The 19030-nt window shown below is 46.1% G+C and overlaps 1 protein-coding gene across 1 annotated transcript in view; it reads left to right on the forward strand.

The window, feature by feature from the left end:
- Nucleotides 1–19030, forward strand: part of NFX1 (nuclear transcription factor, X-box binding 1) — a 2569209-nt gene that overhangs the window by 2502242 nt on the left and 47937 nt on the right. The window lies entirely within an intron of this gene.

Below are 19030 nucleotides of genomic sequence, written 5' to 3' on the forward strand. Positions count from 1 at the left end.
GGAGGAAAGGAGGGAGCTGGTGCTCCGATAAGGAGGATCTCCGTCTTACTGGCATTAAGGCAGAGCTCATTGTCGGTACACCACTCCTGGATTGCGGACAGACAATCCGGGATAAGAGGCGGGTGAGGGGAGCCTGAAAGAGAGCAGAGAATCATCTGCATAACACTGAAAGTTGGAGCAGAGACCTGCTGCTATGCAGTGGGTTTGAGGTGCCAGGCATTGGTTGGACAGCCAGGGAGAGAGATTAGATCCCTGGGGTACACCACAGGTAGAGAGATGGATAGAAGAGAAGAAGGACCCAAGTTGGATCTGAGAGGGTCGGTCAGAGAGAAAGGAGGTCAGCAAGGCCAGGGCATGATCAGTGATACCCAGGTTATCACGGAGCCGGTTGAGCAGGATGGCATGGTTGACTGTATCAAAGGCAGAGGAGAGATCGAGGAGGATGAGGACACAGAAGCATGGTTAGTGTCGAGGTTTGAGAGCAGGTCTTCACGGATGTTCAGGAGAGCAGTTTCCATACTTCTGGCCGCTCTGAAGCCAGACTGACGGTCATGGAGAGAACCAACAGATTCAGTGAGCAGAGATTGTGTGGGAGATGGCCAGCTTTTCCAACTGTTTGCCCAGAAAAGGAATAATGGAGATCGGGTGATAGCCGGGCAGGAGGGATCAGCTGAGGGTTTCTTAAGAGGGTGCACGAGGGTGTGCTTCAAGGCAGAGGGGAAGGTTCCAGTGGCAAAAGAGTGGTTGCAGAAGTCAGCCAAGGCTGGAGCAAGGGTGTCACTGTGGTCCTTGATGGTTTTGGATGAACAGAGAAGAACATGTTTTGATCAGACATGTCTAGAAATATCTTCAGAGGTGCACAAAGGAAAGGAAGAGTAGGGAGGAGGAGAGGTGACCACAGGAAGGCCAGAAGTAGAGGAAGGAGGAAGAGAGGATGGACAAGATGTCCTCGCTGTTAGAGATGAAATGTGAAGCCAGGGCTGTACAGAGGGCCTGGGAGGGAACAGGAGAGGTAGAGACTGCAGCAGGATTGGCCAGCTCCTTGCAGATTTTAAAGCATTCGGCCAAATTGTTAGATGCCTCAGAGACGCGGGCTTGGATGTGTGGTCTCTTCTTATTGTCGACAGATAGTCGGTACTGCCTTTGGAGCAGGCGGCAGGTGAGTTTTGTCACAGGGTGCCCATGATGCCCTCTATTTCCTCTCAGCCACCCTGCACTTGCGTTTAAGGGTGACACGGTCTGAGTCATACCAAGAGTTGCACTTGGCTTTGGGCTTCAAGCGGATCCTCATGACAGGGGCAAGTACATCGAGTGTGTCAGAGATAGAACCATGGAGGTTAGAAAGGGCTGTGTCAGGATGTGAGTCAGCCAGCGGTGCAGGAGGGGAAGAGAACCATGGAGGTTAGAAAGGGCTGTGTCAGGATGTGAGTCAGCCAGCAGTGCAGGAGGGGGAGAGAAAGTGGTGAAGGCCTCAACTGACACACACTTTATTGGTCGGATGATTGAGAAGGTGGGTGTCAGTGCTGGAGTTGGCTCGGCCTGAGGGGGTAGAGAGAGAAATGAGGAGAGGAGAAAGTGGTCACTCCAGGAGAGAGGAGTGGTGAAAGGGTTAGTGAGGGGGAGGTCTGCAGAGATCAGAACATTCAAGGTGTGCCCTGCAGTGAGTCAGGCCAGAGGGAAGAATAGAAAGAGAATCGCAGAGGTTGTGAAAGAGTCCAGCGGAAGGACAGGAAGCATCCAAGTGGATGTTGAGGTCTCTGAGGAGGAGGAGTTGAGTGGTAGAGGCAAGGAGGGAGGAGGAGAGGTCCACCCACTTTGAGAGGAAGGGAGCTACCTGGCCAGGCAGACGGTAGATACTAGCCACAGTAAGAGAGCGGCCAGTAGAGAGAGAGAGAGAGAGAGAGAGAGAGAAAGAGAGAGAGAGCCTGCAGACCAGGCATGCATAGGAATGACAGAGGCAGGGATCCACTCCAGGAAGATCAAGTCTAGGCTACACCCCCACCGGGACGGTTGGTTCTGGGCACAGAGAGGATCTTGTAGACATCAGGGAGGAGAGCGTCAACATTTGAGACGGATCTGGCCGAGAACCACGTCTTGGTCAGACCGAGAACATCAAGGTTGATTTCTTCCAGGAGATGGCAGATGTTGGAGGAGTGTTTGATAGCTGAGCGATAATTGAGCGTGGTAATGTGGAAAAGGTTGCCACCCTTGAAAGACTTCTGTGGCGGGTTACAGGTCCGAGTTACGTTACGTCTTGCGGAAGTGTAGAAGGAGCCCGAGGGTGGGCAGAAGAGGAAGGAAGAAGAGGGCAATTTGGCCAAGTAGAAGGATGAAGACGTCAGAGAGGTGGTGGAGGAGGGAGGTAGCAGGGTGGCCAGAGAAGAAGAGGAAGCCAAAGAGGTGGCAGAGGGTGGAAACAGAGAAGCCGGAGAAGGGAAAGAAGGTATAGCAGGAGAAGAGAGGAAGTTGATGAGGCGCTGGAAGCGTCTGTCAAAAAGGAGGAGGTTGGCCTGAGGGCCTTTCGACCAAGACGGTGCCATTTAGGTAAACATTAATAATGGTCTTAGAGGAGTCGAAGGGGGCCAGGAGGGCTTCCCATCAGGTGCCACCATTAATGGGAGAGGAGGAAAAAGGAGAGAGAGCACATAGACCATATGTGGAGTCCATAGGCCCTGGCAAAGGAACGGCAAAGAGGATGTCGGTGTGGGTCTGTCTGGAAGAAGCGCTGGTGTACGTATCCGCGATGGGGGGGGGCTTGGTTGGAGAGCAGGATATCCCTTTTGAACTTCTAAGGACAGGATAGTCAATAGAGAAGCAGTTAGAGAAGATAGCCTAAGGTTAGTGAACCTAGGAAATCATCTATGCAGCTCTATCCCCTTGATAAAAATGTATTAAATAGGTTTTTAAACAATACCTGTCTCCGCAGGGCTAACTGACAAACTACGCATCCTGACGAAGGCGAAGGAGGATTACCAGCTCGTCGAAACGACTCTGTAGCTAACATAATAGTGGGTGGGCCATCTCTCAAGGACTGCCCTTATTGAGACGTCGACCCCTGGAGTGACCCTATTCGATTTGGTCTAGTTGGTAGCTTTTGTTGATTTCGAATAATACTGTACCTTACTTCCCAAGGACTCATTGAAAATTAGAATTATGCATTTCTTTTTGCAATGTGAATGACGCAAGTCATTAAAATCACAATTTAAAATGTAAAGATTTTGCTAACCATGAAAATCCAAAACTGTAAAATATTGTAGTATCTTTTGTTTTTGTACGCTTTCTTTCGCTTGTTGATTTCACTTAAACTCCCCCAGTGGGACCCAAGCTTCTACACATGATGCACTGCTTAGGAGGCATTTAGAATTAACATTGACAATTTGAACTACATATTCTGTCGTTGGCCATCCATTGTTTGTTTTAAACTTTCTTTATTGTTTTACCATCAACAATTATAAGTCAAAACCAAACAGTCCATCCTCATTCCTCTCACCGCCTCCCTCCCGCGTCGACTCTCACAAAGTTGCAGTAAGGACAAAATCGAGTACATATTTCGTTAGGGTTGTAAATATCCCTAGGGACACGTTGGAGATGTTAGCTATGATGTCTCACAGTTGCTATCTCAGCGAGCGTGGGCCGTTAGGTGTTGGTCAATGACCTGGAGTAGATTCTGGAGACTGTGATCTCTGTGAAATGTCAAATAGATATTGTCTGAAGGGGGGGCTAATAGACAAATGGGTGACTGGAGGCCGGTAGTGTTGCTGCGTTCCCTGTTTCCCTTTGTTTGCACAGTCTCATGCTATCTAGCCATCTCGAAAATGCAGGGGGATTGGGTCGACCCAATGTTCTCACCACTAGGTACCTTGCCACTGTTGTGGCCATGTCGAGCAGTTTTTTCTTGGTGCATATTCCTCCTTCGATTAGTGCCAGTAGCCATAGTTCCGGTGAGTAGAGACACGTAGGGGATAGTATTTCCGACATCGCCTCCACTCTGGTAACCCAAAAAGTTTTAATGCGAGTGTGTTAGGGAGAATTCTCTGTTTAGGCTGAATTTCCTAACCTTGTGAGTCCCCCAGCAGCTTTGCTGGATTTCTGGAGTTTGTTTTTTTCTCCTGCCAAGAGTGAGACTCTTTTCCTCGCACTCTTGGACATGATTTGGTGTATTCCTTTGTTGACCTATGTGTTTTATGGGCTATGGGGTCTTTTACTCCATAGGGTCTCATGTGTTTTTCGATGTGTGTTACACAGCACCCTCGATGCAGTAACATAGGGGTGTCCTAGGTGACCCCCACCATAGACTCCATACCCTGGGACTGACTACTGTCTCCGAGGGCATGTAAAGTCACCATTGGCTTTACTAGTCCCAAATTACTAACAGAACCGGTACAAACCATCATATTGTGGACGTACTGGTAGGGGCAATTCGATTGCCCCTGGGTCTGTTGTTCGAGGGGGCACTGTCCCGTCCCCCCCTCGTCGAGTTTTGGCTGGTGGCAGTGGATACTACTTATATTCCTTAAGAATATTCTCCATGGCATTTTCCCATGTATTTTACTCGCACCACTTTTTGGTGCAATGTTAAAGTTACCGCCGGTTGGTTTATTTAATATTAATTCACCGGAAGGATCTTTGTGCCAGAACTCAGTTTTAAAATGGCGTTTGTGTTCGCCTCTGTAACTCCAAACCAAAGGTCGAGCCCTTTGTTCCACTTTTGGCGGGCTTCTACACCGAAGCCCTCCAAAGTGGTGCCCCTCTGTCTGGGTACCACAGGGGGGGGTGTGGGAGGGGGTTTAGGCACCTTGGACTAAGTTGCCTTGCCAACCCAAGTCGTACTCTTGCGTGATTGGCCCAAGTGGTGAGCCGCCCCGCTCACCACTTAGCATGTTTGATTGATAGGTAGGCTGAATGAATGGTGGTTTCTTGCATAAAAGCAGGGCTTTTGGGACTGGAACTTCAGAAGTCGCCATAGGACCTGAAAATCCGAAGAGGGAGAAGCTGAGCCGACCTGCTACGACGACACCACCGGTGGAACCCTGCTGAACCGACTCACCACTTCCCAACGACGGAGGAGATCTCCCTGCTGGAGAGTCTTCTTCCCTTGACTGGTTGGAACAACCAGTTTACCTTCTTTTTTCGCTTCCAAGACGTCCAAGTGGTCGAATTGCCCGTGCCAAGCACCCCGGCAACCGGATAGCCACTTACCCTTGCACCGCAAATAAAAGGACCGCTCCTTTTAATTGAGAACTCCGCGGCTGGTTTCTTCCCTGGCAGTGCAACAACCTTCTGCTTTCCTCCACGAGATCCTCTCTTCCCCCGGACGAAGCACCGACTTGCACCCGCTGCCAGGAACAACTGCCCCCGCTGGAGCGTTCTCAACATTTTAAGGTACCGTGTCCGCCAGGCCTCCCTTTCTATGGATTGCTACAAGGTGACAGTAACTCCTTAACCTTCTGGAGTGGGCTGGCCGCCTGACCATCTAACTGGTCCCTTTCTGTTGTCCAACACTTTTCTGAAATTTTGTCGAGACTTCGGTGGACTTTCAACCATGTGACCTTGGACACATTTCTCGCAGATCCTCTTAAAGTAGGTCCGGCTTTCTGAACTTTAACTTCACGGTTGTAACCTGCCTTCTTCTCTTACTGTGTTCATTTTAAAGTGTTGGGACCTCTTCGATCTATGCTTTGCCTTTCTCTCCCTTTTTAACCAAGTTATTAGAGTGCCATCTTCGTTAAGCGCTCACCGCTGTTTGAAAATAAGTGTTGCTTTACTTAAGACTTGTCTAATAACCGTTTAAGGGAGTGTATATCTTTTAGTGACCGTGTTTTGAACTGCTTGATATTAGTGCCAGTGTGTTTACTAGATGTGTTTTTAAATAAATAATTATATCTCTTTTACACCAAGCTCTGGTCCGTGTTTGCTGGTTCTACTGGGCTCTCTTGACCTATTGTGTATGCTCTGTATACTGCCTAACTCTTCTTGAGAGAAGTCAGACTGCTCAGCCACAGCTACCAGCTAAATCTGGGTGGTGCAGACTGCTACCAATTGGGTTTACTGCCAAACACCTGTAGCCTTAAATCTTTTGCAGTGGTCCCAGAGGGAACTGCACAGGTTTCTGTCTAACACTGGTGTACAGTGGTGGGATTTGTATTGAGTATACACCTTAGTGTGCTTTAGAATACTTTAGGACAACTAACCACAAAGCTTAGCACTAAAAAGCTGATTTTCTAACTATGTCTGCTATGGAGAGTTATACCCTAGAATCATTGTCTGCCAAAACTGCTGATTGCTTAAAAGTGTTGTGTAGACATAAGAATCTCTCTGAGAAGGGCAAGAAAATAGAACTTGTAGAAAGATTGTTAGAAAACCAAAGTCTGGGTGGTACAGAGGAATCTACCCCCCCCCAGCAAATGTAGAATACAGTAATGGTATTGATCTGAATCAAAGAATTGATAATGAATCAGAAGAGGAAAGTGAACCTAATGAAGTTAGCCACTCTGAGACTCTGACTGCTTTGCCAACTGTACCTACTGGGCCTATACCAGGTCCCACATGTAATCCTGCATATTTTGAACTTGAAAAAATGAAGCTTGAATTAGAGTACAAACGTTTTATCGCTCAATCTGAACGATATCAAGAGTTAGAGTTCAGGAGAATCAATGCCCAAGCTGAGCAGAAGCAAACTGAGTTGAAGCTCAGAGAAATAGAGCTTAATCATGCCCTTGAAATGAAAAAGTTGTCTGTGGAAAATGCTTCTCTCCCCTCTTGTTCCTCTAGGAGTTCCAGTCCCAAAAGACCCCGGATGCCTAAGGAATTAGTGGGTATGTATGAACCGAAATTGGATGTGTTGGATTGGTTGAAAATGTTTGAATATAATCATGGGCTCCAGGACATCACAGGGAATGAGTTACTTCCTTGGTTGTTCTCTATGCTTCCCCCTGTTGCGACTGATGTGGTAATGGAGTTGGGGGAGGTGGATAAGAAGGATTATGAATGTGTAAAACTAGCTTAATAGCTAGACTTGGGAAGACCCCTTCCCAGTACCTTAAGAGGTTTAGGACCCTCAAAAAAGCATGATGGGTACCCCTTGGGCTACCTGGGTGAGTGAAAGTTTGAAAAACTTAGAGGGATGGATTAAGGGTTACAGGGTTAACACTTATGAAGCAATGGAGAATCCTGTAATGTTGGAGTCGATTTATGATGCCTGCTCTCCTGAGCTCAGACAGCACTTGGCTGATTCAAAGGAATTAGATTCCAGGAAGTTAGCTAAGGCTGCTGACTTGTGGGTTGCCAACAGGGCCACTCACAAGGATTCTGGGGCTACTCAGAAAAAGGAGGAGGGAAAACAGCCTAAAAAGGACTCAAAAGAGAATTCTAATAATTCCAATCCCAAAGAGGGCCCCAAACAGAACCATAAGGGTAAGCCACAAGGAAAACCGAATCTGGCTAGTACACCTTCTGGTGCCAAACCAGAAGGAGGCCAGAACAAGCCACCATTCCAGAAAGCATTTGGTAAATGCTTTGTTTGTGGCTCTACTGACCATGTGAAAGGAGATCCCAGATGTAAGGGTAAACCTTCATGGGTCCAGCTTCTCTCCTTAGTCTACGCTCCAGAGGAGGAAGTACAAATGGCAAGTGGAAACTTTCTACTACTGGCTGATGAACCCATTGGAGTCTCAGCCAGTGTTTCTTTAGTGTCTCTGGGTTTGTGGGAACAACAGAATTTAGATGTCTATAATTCTATCCCAGATAATACTAAAGAGTATGATAAGGACAATGTCCAGGTGAATGGTCAGGAGACTCCTGCCATTAGGGACACTGGGGCCAGCATATCTGTGGTGGACAAATTGTTTTTTCAGGCTGAGGATGTTGCTAAGGCACCCAAACGCCTCACCAAGTTAGCTGGAGGCCCTGTGCAGATGCATCCCCAATTACCAGTTCTCATCCAGTGTAATGACATGACTGTGAAAATACCTGTCAGCATACAAAGTGAGGTGCCAGGAAGAGTTCTGTTGGGTAATGACTTGAAAACTCTTGGAGTAGTGTCACATACCCCCCGACCCCCTAGTAAAAGGTTACAGAAGCTCACCAGACCTGCAAGGGAGAGAACCATGAGAGGTACTCCCAAGGAGATGATGAAGAAAGAGATAACTTCTGCTCCACTGGAGATGTCAGCTGCTGCATCTAAGAAACCAGAAGAAAAAGGGAAACCTAAACCTTCTAAAAAGAACCCAACAGCCAGCACTCCAGTGCAGCCAACGAGGACTTCCCCTAGGTTGTCCAAAGTTACACCAGTAACTCCCCCTCCAGCTGAGGCTGAGAGGGTGGTACATCCCTGTGTGGTTGAGCTAGACTCTGAGGAAGAGCTAGTGGAAGGCCAGGAACTCATTGGAGATCTGGATCCTGTTGACCATCCTGAGCTGCAGTCTTTACTGGCAGAAGGTGGACCCAACCGGGCAGACTTCAGTAAGGGACAGGGAGAATGTCCAACTCTGGAAGGTCTTCGCCACCAGGTAGATGCTCAGGCTGAAGGGCAAGAGCCTGGGAAATATAGGTTGCACTGGGAAGATGGCCTCTTCTACAGTGAACCAACAGAGTCTGCACCTGGGGACAACAAACGGCTTGTAGTACCCCAAGAGAACAGACCACAGTTCTTGCAGTTAGCCCACAAGATTCCTTTGGCTGGTCACTTGAGTTTCAAGAAGACTAAGGAAAGGCTCTCACTCTACTTTTATTGGCCAAAGATGGGGGCTGAAGTGGATGAGTACTGCAGGAGTTGCCACACCTGCCAGACTTCTGGTAAGGTTGGCTCCAAGAATGTGGCATCTTTAGTGCCTCTCCCAGTTGTGGGAGTCCCATTTGAGAGAGTAGGGATTGACATTGTTGGTCCCCTTGATCCTCCAACCTCCTCAGGCAACAGGTTTATACTTGTTGTAGTAGACCATGCTACTAGGTACCCTGAGGCAATTCCTATGAGGACTGTTACAGCTCCAGCTGTGGCTAAGGCCCTCCTTGGTATTTTTTACCAGGGTTGGGTTTCTTAAGGAAGACATCTCTGACAGGGGGTCAAACTTTATGTCCCACTGCATGAAAGCCATGTGGAAATCCTGTGGAGTTACTTACAAGTTCTCGACAGCATGCCACCCTCAGACAAATGGGTTGGTTGTAAGGTTCAACAGAACCATGAAGAGCATGATAGGTGCTTTAGAGGACCCCCTTAAACGAAAGTGGGACCTTCTACTGCCATGCCTTCTCTTTGCTTATAGAGAAGTCCCTCAGGAGGGAGTAGGTTATTCTCCCTTCGAGCTTCTTTATGGTCATCCGGTCAGAGGCCCCTTAGCCCTGATCAAGGAGGGGTTGGAGAGTGCTCCTTCCCCCAAGCCAGTCAGAGTGACTGACTACGTGATAAGTCTCCGGAGGAGAATGTCACACATGATGGCAGAAGCAAGTGATAACTTGAAAGCTGGACAAGCTTTGGTCAAGCACTGGCATGATCAAAAGGCTAACATGATTGAGTTTACTCAAGACTAGGTAGTTCTCGTTATGATTCCAACAAGGCAGAGGGCCTTGCAAGACAAATGGATGGGAACCTTCAAAGTTGTGGGTAAACTTGGAGAGGTCAACTATCTGGTGGACTTGGGCAATCCCAAGGAGGCTCCAACAGTCTTCCACACCAACAGACTAAAAGCGTATGTCTCCAGACCTGATGTAGGAGCTTTGCTTCTAGCATCATCGGAGGAAGAAGAAGAGAGTGAAGCTCTTCCTGATCTCCTCAGAGGCTTACCTTTAGACGAAAAGATTGAAGGAGTAAATCTCTCTTCAAATCTGACACCTGAGCAACAAGAAGAGTGCAAATCCATGTTAAATCAGTTTGCCTCTCTGTTCTCACTTTCACCAGGCTTGACCCCTTGGGGACAGCATGACATACTCACTGGTGACTGTCTGCCATTCAAAAGCAGAGGATACCGGATGTCAGAAAATGTAAGAACCCACATCAAAGGTGAGGTCAGCAAGATGCTTGATCTCGGGGTAATAGAGCCCTCTACCAGTCCATGGTCTAGCCCAGTTGTGTTAGTGCCAAAGGCAGGATCTAAAGAACTTAGATTCTGTGTGGATTATAGAGCTCTTAATGCAGTCACCAAGACTGATGCCCACCCTTTGTCAAGAACAGATGAGTTGGTGGATAGACTTGGTTCAGCCAAGTTCCTCAGCACATTTGACTTGACGTCAGGCTATTGGCAAATAGCCCTGACAGACCATGCCAAGGAGAAAACTGCATTTTCTACCCCAGTTGGCTTATACCAGTTTAAGGTTATGCCTTTTGGATTGAAAAATGCACCTGCTACATTTCAAAGGATGGTGAACCAGGTTCTGAATGGGATAGAGGACTTCTGCATGGCATACTTGGATGACATAGCAGTGTTCAGCAATTCCTGGGAAGAACATGTGGACCACTTGAGATATGTATTGCAGGCTCTTGGACAGGCCAATCTGACCATAAAGGCAAGTAAATGCCAGATTGGACAGAGTAAAGTGGTCTACCTTGGACATGAGGTAGGAGGTGGAGAAATAAGGCCTTTGCTCAGTAAGATTGAAGCTGTGCAAATTTGGACAACACCTACTACTCAGACCCAGGTGAGAGCCTTCTTAGGTCTCACTGGGTACTACAGGAATTTCATAGAGAATGTCATCTCCTCTCCGAAATTCCCTAAAAAGGTTGGATGGAATGAGGAGTGCAATCAGGCCTTTGAAAACCTGAAAAGGGCTCTTTGCCAAGCCCCAGTACTCAGAGCTCCTGACTACCACCAAACTTTCATTGTGCAGACAGATGCTTCAAATGTAGGAATAGGTGCAGTCCTCAGTCAACTGGATGGGAAAGGTAGGGAGCACCCCATTTGCTTCATCAGTAGAAAACTGAAGGAACCTGAAACAAGGTGGGCAACCATTGAACGAGAGTGTTTTGCTATTGTGTGGGCTCTGAAGAAGTTTAAGCCATACTTGTATGGTTCTACTTTTGTTATTCAGACTGACCACCAACCCTTGAGATGGTTAATGCAAATGAAGGGGGAAAACCCAAAACTATTGAGATGGTCAATCCGCCTGCAAGGGTTTGATTTCACCATTGAGCAAAGGTCAGGGTGTCACCACCAAAATGCTGATGGTCTCTCTAGGATGTATGTCATCGACTAGAGGTATGAGATTCATCCAGGAGTGGATTAAATCCTCCTGTCCCCTAGTCTGGGGGGGCGAGTGTTAGGGAGAATTCTCTGTTTAGGCTGAATTTCCTAACCTAGTGAGTCCCCCAGCAGCTTTGTTGGATTTCTGGAGTTTTTTTTCTCCTGCCAAGAGTGAGACTCTCTTCCTCGCACTCTTGGACATGATTTGGGGTATTCCTTTGTTGATCTATGTGTTGTATGGGCTATGGGGTCTTTTACTCCATAGGGTCTCATGTGTTTTTTCTATGTGTGTTACACAGCACCCTCGGTGCAGTAACACAGGGGTGTCCTAGGTGACCCCACCATAGACTCCATACCCTGGGACTGACTGTCTCCCAGGGCATGTAAAGTCACCATTGGCTTTACTAGTCCCAAATTACTAAGAGAACCGGTACAAACCATCATATTGTGGACGTACTGGTAGGGGCAATTCGATTGCCCCTGGGTCTGTTGTTCGAGGGGGCACTGTCCCGTCCCCCCTCGTCGCGTTTTGGCTGGTGGCAGTGGATACTAATTGTTATATTCCTTAAGAATATTATCTATGGGATTTTCCTGTGTATTTTACTCGCACCACTTTTTGGTGCAATGTTAAAGATACCGCCGGTTTATTTATTTAATATTAATTCACCGGTAGGATCTTTGTGCCAGAACTCGGTTTTAAAATGGCGTTTGTGTTCGCCTCTGTAACTCCAAACCAAAGGTCGAGCCCTTTGTTCCACTTTTGCCAGGCTTCTACACAGAAGCCCTCCAAAGTGGTGCCACTCTGTCTGGGTACCACAGGGGGTGTGGGAGGGGGTTTAGGCACCTTGGACTAAGTTGCCTTGCCAACCCCAAGTCGCACTCTTGCGTGATTGGCCCAAGTGGTGAGCCGCCCCGCTCACCACTTAGCATGTTTGATTGACAGCTAGGCTGAATGAATGGTGGTTTCTTGCATAAAAGCAGGGCTTTTGGGACTGGAACTTCAGAAGTCGCCACAGGACCTGAAAATCCGAAGAGGGAGAAGCTGAGCCGACCTGCTACGACGACACCACCGGTGGAGCCCTGCTGAACCGACTCACCACTTCCCATATATCATATCATCACTTGATATAGTTATCTGGGCAAACACAGACTTAACTTGTCCTTTGTGAAAGGTATAGATTTTTTATTTCTTAGTTTTCGCTGTTTCCTGCCATCAGACAAATTTTTTAATGTGGTTTGCTGTTCCGTTGTGCAAGGATGCGATTCAAACCACTTGAGGATCGGCGCACAGCACGGAGGAAGAAGTACGCGTGAGGATCAGCGCACAGCACGGAGGAAGAAGTACGCGTTTCAGAGAAAACTGTAAAGGCAACAAAACTCGATGCGAACACAAGCTTTCCATGATGTAAAAATTATGTCACTACAACGGAACAGCAAACAGCATTAAAAAATGTGTCAGATGGCAGGAAACTGCGACAACTAAGAAATAAAAAATCTATACCTTTCACAAAGGACAAGTTAAGTCTGTGTTTGCCCAAATAACTATATCAAGACTATTGGGAAAAGTACGGTTCACAAAAGAGGAAACTTACAAGTTACCAAAGAAATAAAAACAGTGCAACAAGGAACCTCCTGAAGAACTGTCACAAATGCAGATGGGGAAACACGTGTCGAGGTGCCTCACTTAAGCTATCATCTTAAAACCTACAGACTGTAATCAGGGAACCAAATACAAAATTTGCAGAGAAAATCAAATGATAAAGGAATTCACGAACTAATCATAAGTATCAACAAGCCAACTGAATGAGAACATAATAATTCAGTGATTGTTTTTGGAAATATGAAATTGGAATGTGGCTACAAAAAAGAATGGACTAGAGAATCAATTGATTTTTTAAAATTAAACACAACAAATAAACCTTTTCTTATGAATTACGAAGTAAAGCCATAAATCCTGGATTTGTCAGACAGACATCTCAAACAATCAGAAATGTTTCCTTTGATTTTTTTCTTTAACCCAATGCTAATAAAGGCACCAATTCAAAAACTTACGGCATTCTCTTGTTTGTTTTCATTTCATACCCTGGTCAGCCTAAGGGTGGTCCGTAAATTTGAATTATAAAGCCTTTTTACATGCTAAATTAAGTTCTACTTTCTAAAAACGTTCTCTCCAAATATTTCAAGAGCGCCAGTAACCGCCTTTTAGGCTGAAACTTTTTTCTTATAGTCAATAGACAAGAGGATCAGAGAGAACCTAGGGATGCTGCACGTGCGAGGGACTAGCAGTTACCCCAAAACTGCTAATTTTAAACAATAGCAAACACAAGAGCGTCACCTCTATTTCGTTGCGCAGCCCAAACAAAAGTAAATAAGTACAAAGATAAACCAGATCAATGTCAAAATTGGAGAACACTGTGGCGAATCATGCTGTACAAGAAAGTCATCAGCCTAGGGGCTTTATGAAAAAGTTTATGATCAGATATGAAACAGAACTGCCGACACGTGTTTTGACCCTAAACAACAGGTCCTTTTCAAGGCAAAACTGTTAATGATGGGAAACAAAAATCACATGACATCATAATCACATAATACATACAAACCAAAAAATGAGAGTCAAAGTAAAGAATAATTTTGTCAAAGTATGGACAACAAAGGAAGGGATAGGGCCGGAGCCCATTAGGAGAAAGCAAAAGGAATGCATATAAATGGTGACCATTAGACACAACTGATATGGTTCCATATCGACATGTTAAAATAAAATAAGGTCTTACCATTGGAAATCGGACATTCGACAGCCAAGGTCCAAAGATGAGGTATCCAATATTGCAAGCATAAAAGTGAAACAAAACATGTGAAACAGACAATGAGCTGAATGCTGGGGTGTCACTCATGGTGCAATCTTAACATGTAGTGTGCTGGATGTTGTAGTGCTATTCATAGTGCAAGCTATATCACATGGCCTTAATTCCTACTTGGTGAATTTTTCTTTAGAGTCACTAGAGCCAACATTGGAAAGAAGAAGTGTAGTAGTATTCAAGTTTGATAAACCAGCTTCATGTCATACTAATTTTGTTACCGAAGGTAAGTCCCAAAATGAGAGAAGACAGAGTGTAGTGCCCAAATTCAAACTGTCCATCCCTTATCCGCCTGAGTGATCTCATGCAGTGGTCACAAATTATGTGGGTACCATTTCCCCCAAGGTGCAATAGGAGAAGTCCAAAATATTCCAAAAAGTTGTTGAGTTACTGTGTTGTTGTGGCAAAACCAATTGTAAAAAGAACAGATTGCACAGCCCGTTTAGGCGATGCAAATGGGCGCAAATTGATCAATAGCCTATTCAGCGATGATATAATGGACAACAAGGAACTGTTCGAACAGAACACAGTCTGTGAAGAGAACCAAAAGGAGTGTGTCACAGTACAGTGTAAATTATGGCTGATACTAAGTGAATTGGTTGCTATATTTGGGGATTTACCTGAACAAATATCAGTGATGTGGATGAAATGAATTGGGTCATTCCCCAACGTGGTCTTGAAGCGAACCCTGCAATTTGTAAAAAAGTAAACTATAATGACATCTAGGCGAGCGAAAAAGTATCCCACCCGAATGGGCTTGCTGGCGTACCGTGTTCACGTAAAGAACAGTCCATACCTGCAAGTACTGGGGTAAGGTCCCCTGCGAAGCACTATTCCCGGGTGTAAGCTGCTTGGAAATGCACGGATCGCTGCTTCAGCGTATTAAAGGAAAGGACCTAACAGGTAGGATAGGATCACGTGCGCGTAGGTGATCCAATTGTGCTGCAGTGTAATGTAAACATGAAATAAGTAAGCAGTATAGATGTCTCCCTTTCATCTAATGTGCAACGTTTGGCATAGATACTTTAGAGGTGTTGTGGGAATCGTCTTGGAGAACCATTGGGGTCTGGGAGGTTCGAGGCAAATCGCTCTGCAGCTTCCGGGGAGGTGAAGAGGACAGTGGACCTGTTGTCTAGTACGCAGAGTTTGGCAGGATACAGCATGGCGTATTTAATGCCTTTCCTCCTAAGGGTGTTCTTGGCGGGTTTAAATTTGTTCTGTTGATCCTGGACTGCTGGGCTAAAATCGGGGAACAGACGGATAACGGTGGTGCTCCAATGCAGTTCTTCTTTCTCTCTGGCGGTTCGGAGGATCATGTCCTGGTCCCAGTAGCTGAACATTTTGGCTATGATTGGGCATTGGAGGGTTCCCGGTGATGGGGGTGGGGGGCTCGCTGCCAGCGACCGATGTGCCCTCTCCACCATGAACATAGGCATCAATGGGGGGTGGTCCAGGATTTCAGTCAGGAGTGTCTCTATGAACTTCTCCATGTTTTCGATGGCAGTGGACTCCGAAACGCTGGGTATACATTATTGTTCCGCCTGGAACGTCCTTCCAGGTCATTGTTTTTGGCCATACAGCTTACTGAAGATCCTCCACCTCGCGTTGTAGAGTGGCTACCTTATCCTCTCCATCCCTTATTCGCTGTCCAGCCTCTGTCATACGGCCGCATAATTTGTCAGTCTGTATGGCCGAGATGTCACCTTTACTTGTCAGAGCGTCTATTTTAGCTCCCAGGCTATCACTGCTGTTTTTCAGGGCTAGCAGCGTTTGGTACAGGGCAGCAACGTCGATTTGTGTTGGTGTTTGGCTAGTAGAAGATGGTGGCGGTAATTGAGGTTGGTCGGTGCGGGCGAATTAGTCCCTCTTGGCCTGTTTTTTGGGCTTCACCATGATGTGGTTGTCAACTGAATAGGGTGTTCCGATGGTGTAACCAGTGAGGGTGAGGGAGATATCCACTCCACTGGGGCGGGGGCCGCCTTCGTGTTTTCGCGGGTCAGCCTGTCGTGGTGCAACCCATGTCCGAGATCCCCTGTTACACCAGGTGCTTGCTGCTGTGTCTAGCTGTGTGTCAGTTGTCGCCTTCTGCACAGGTCACTATAGGTAGCAGGGTGGGCCGGGGGGAGCAATATTATTAGGGTGGCCTCCTTCACCCCTTCCGTTGTCCTGGCTGATGACTGTGGAGGGGTTGCACACGTTTGTCCCAGTGGTCGGCTCGAGAGTCGTATGATGGAAAAGGAGGGTTATTACCACAGAGCGGAGGATGGCATCATGCCTTGCAGTAGAGCCTCATTAAGAGATCTAGGAAACGGGCACGATGCACGGATCGTGCTCTCTTACTCACTACCAAAACACCTCAAACCGAGAGCAACAACATGACTTGTGTTCTTACACGAGGCACTTCAGCTTTTCGAATCAAGAAACTTATCCTAAAACATTGGGACATAATTAGGCTGGATCTTCTGGGTGAACCTTTACCTCGGTTTGCTTTTAAAAGGGCTCGCAACATTCGAGATAAACTAATACATTCCAGCTTTAGCAAGAATCAACCTAAAACTCGTCTATGGGACCTGCGTTCAGTCAAGGGCCATTACCCATGTGGCTCATGCAGTGTCTGCCCCTTTACAAGAAAAATGAAAGATTTCAAAATAAATGACCGGGTATGGACTTATCCTAACCTGACCAATTGCAAAACCAAAAACGTGATTTACTGCATTGAATGTCCGTGCGGACTTAAGGTATGTTGGTCAAACCAGCAGAGCAGTGCACATCAGGATTGCGGAACATCGATCACGCATACGATGCAAAGTGGTTACGGCACCCCTGGTTAACCACTACATGACTGCCAATCACTCACCCAATAATGTATTATGGTGGGTATTGGAAACAGTCAAAAATTCCAGTAACATACATAAAAGTCTGTTGGACAGGGAGGCGAGATGGATTTTCCGATTGGGTACTCATGTGCATGGCTTAAATGAGGAATTTATCCCACCTTTATGACGCAGTTATTTATTAAATATTTTTTATGATGCAGCCACATCCCCTCATCTTTGACATCTCAGCATCCAACACTTCTAACTGAGATGTACAGGCTTCAGTGTCCTATTAACCGTAGCCTTTCCGGTTTTCAATACGAATTTTGGAAGAACACCAGCTCAAACACAGTTTGTGGCTTTTCCTAATCTCTTTCAGGACCAGTAATGTGTTTGATCCTGTAGGTGCCCATTCATATTCCAGCTAAGCATGATAAACACATAATTGGGCAGCCTTTATTGGTTGTAGCTTTTCCTTTATTCTTTCAGGACCCGTTATTTGCTCCATTTCTCAGGTGTCTACTCATATTCCAGCAGAGCATGTTTAATACATTAGGTAGATCACACTTCTTTGGCGCGCATTACATTAGCCATCTTGGCATGACGCGCATTGTTTTCGCTTCATGCTCGTTGCTTTGTCCGGCCGCTTCATGTGCTTCGCACACTGTGAGGCTCCAAGTCCGGTTTCCGTTTCTCATGGCCGTCTTTGCCTAGTTGGGTGTGTCATACCACAACCACTTGTGATTGGCTATACATTGTAAGCCAATAGTTACGGAGGTGTGTCAGCCTTGTCAACGTGAGGCTTTCCATACGCCTACGTGTCTCCTCCCCCTCGAGGCATCACCACGCTGCCAGCCCCAACATAAGCTATTCTGCAGCCGAGGCCTCTCTGCCAGACGCATGCAGGCACTTCCCCTGTCAACATCGGTACAGGCTATAATTCTTTGTCCGTCCGTACTCTCGGTAAGCTTCTAAGTCTGTAATGCTTTTTCATTATGATATGATTTCATTTTACCTCTAACGGGTTCAATTATCAACTTTCTCTCTGTGCATGCATTTTCTTCACAAACTCATGCACTTCATGTACGGTTTAACACGATGCATGAAGCTGACGAGCGCCTTTTTATTACGATACTATTTCACTCTATTTCACTTTCATCACTCCAAAGGGGCCATTAATCAACATTGTTCTTGTGCATGCATCCCGTTTTCACTAACTCATGCACCCCATGTACGTTTGAATATGATGCATGATTTTGATGAGCTCTTCAATACAGATGCTCTTTATTTATTTTTTTAATTCAGCCATTTCAAGTTTCTTAAACCTGATATTAATCATGGGGTTTTCTCTGTTCTGTTTCTTCCGTATGTTTTTTCTTCGTTGCTTCTGCTTTTCTTGTGCAGATTAGGTATTCATTACCGAATTATCGTCCCTTTATTGGACATTCATTTGCCAGCGACTCGTGGCAGTTCTTCTTCCTTTGTTCCGAAGTTTGTAATCTAGATACTGGCTTTGATTTTTCTATGTCTGTTGCCATGATGTGAGAATTCAACAGACCTTCACATTCAGGTACAATTTTTGTAATCCTTTTCTCTTTCCCACTTTTCTGCTTCTAATACTTCCTATGGAAGTTTCTGCAAGCATTTTACATTTATGAGCGCTAATTTTTACAATCATTTGACTTCTAGTGATGACTTACCTCAATTCATGCTGCATCACGCTTCACCCTGAGGTTGAACTTTGCGTCTAGAAATTCTGCCCTTGATGAATTCCACCCACATTTATTTTGGGTAAGGTTACTCTCTTAGGTAGACCCTAATTAGTAGTCTGTTTTATTCTACAATTGTTTGGCCTGAGTAGTTAGGGCCCCTATACTTGATATACCCAGGTCATGTGTTTGAGAGACATACAGCATGCCACAGGGTCATTTTTGTGTTTTATTTATTATTCTACGTACATATTTATATGTGATGGATTGTTTTGTCTGCTTCCCCGTAGGGATTACCATCAGTTACTCAGCCCCGAGGAAGGCGGTTCTCTAAAGAGGCCTTACAGGTGGCCCGCCGAAACTTAACAGTGGTCTCATTTTGTTGAAATTTATTTCTGTTTTTCACAACATTTTTTGTTCGAGACCTCGACTTCTGCACTAGAACAAAGCAAAATGTTTACGTAGGCAGACCTGTATTA

This window comes from Ambystoma mexicanum, chromosome 5q (genome assembly GCF_040938575.1).
Source record: "Ambystoma mexicanum isolate Mex_15411 chromosome 5q, UKY_AmexF1_1, whole genome shotgun sequence".
NCBI lineage: Eukaryota > Metazoa > Chordata > Amphibia > Caudata > Ambystomatidae > Ambystoma > Ambystoma mexicanum.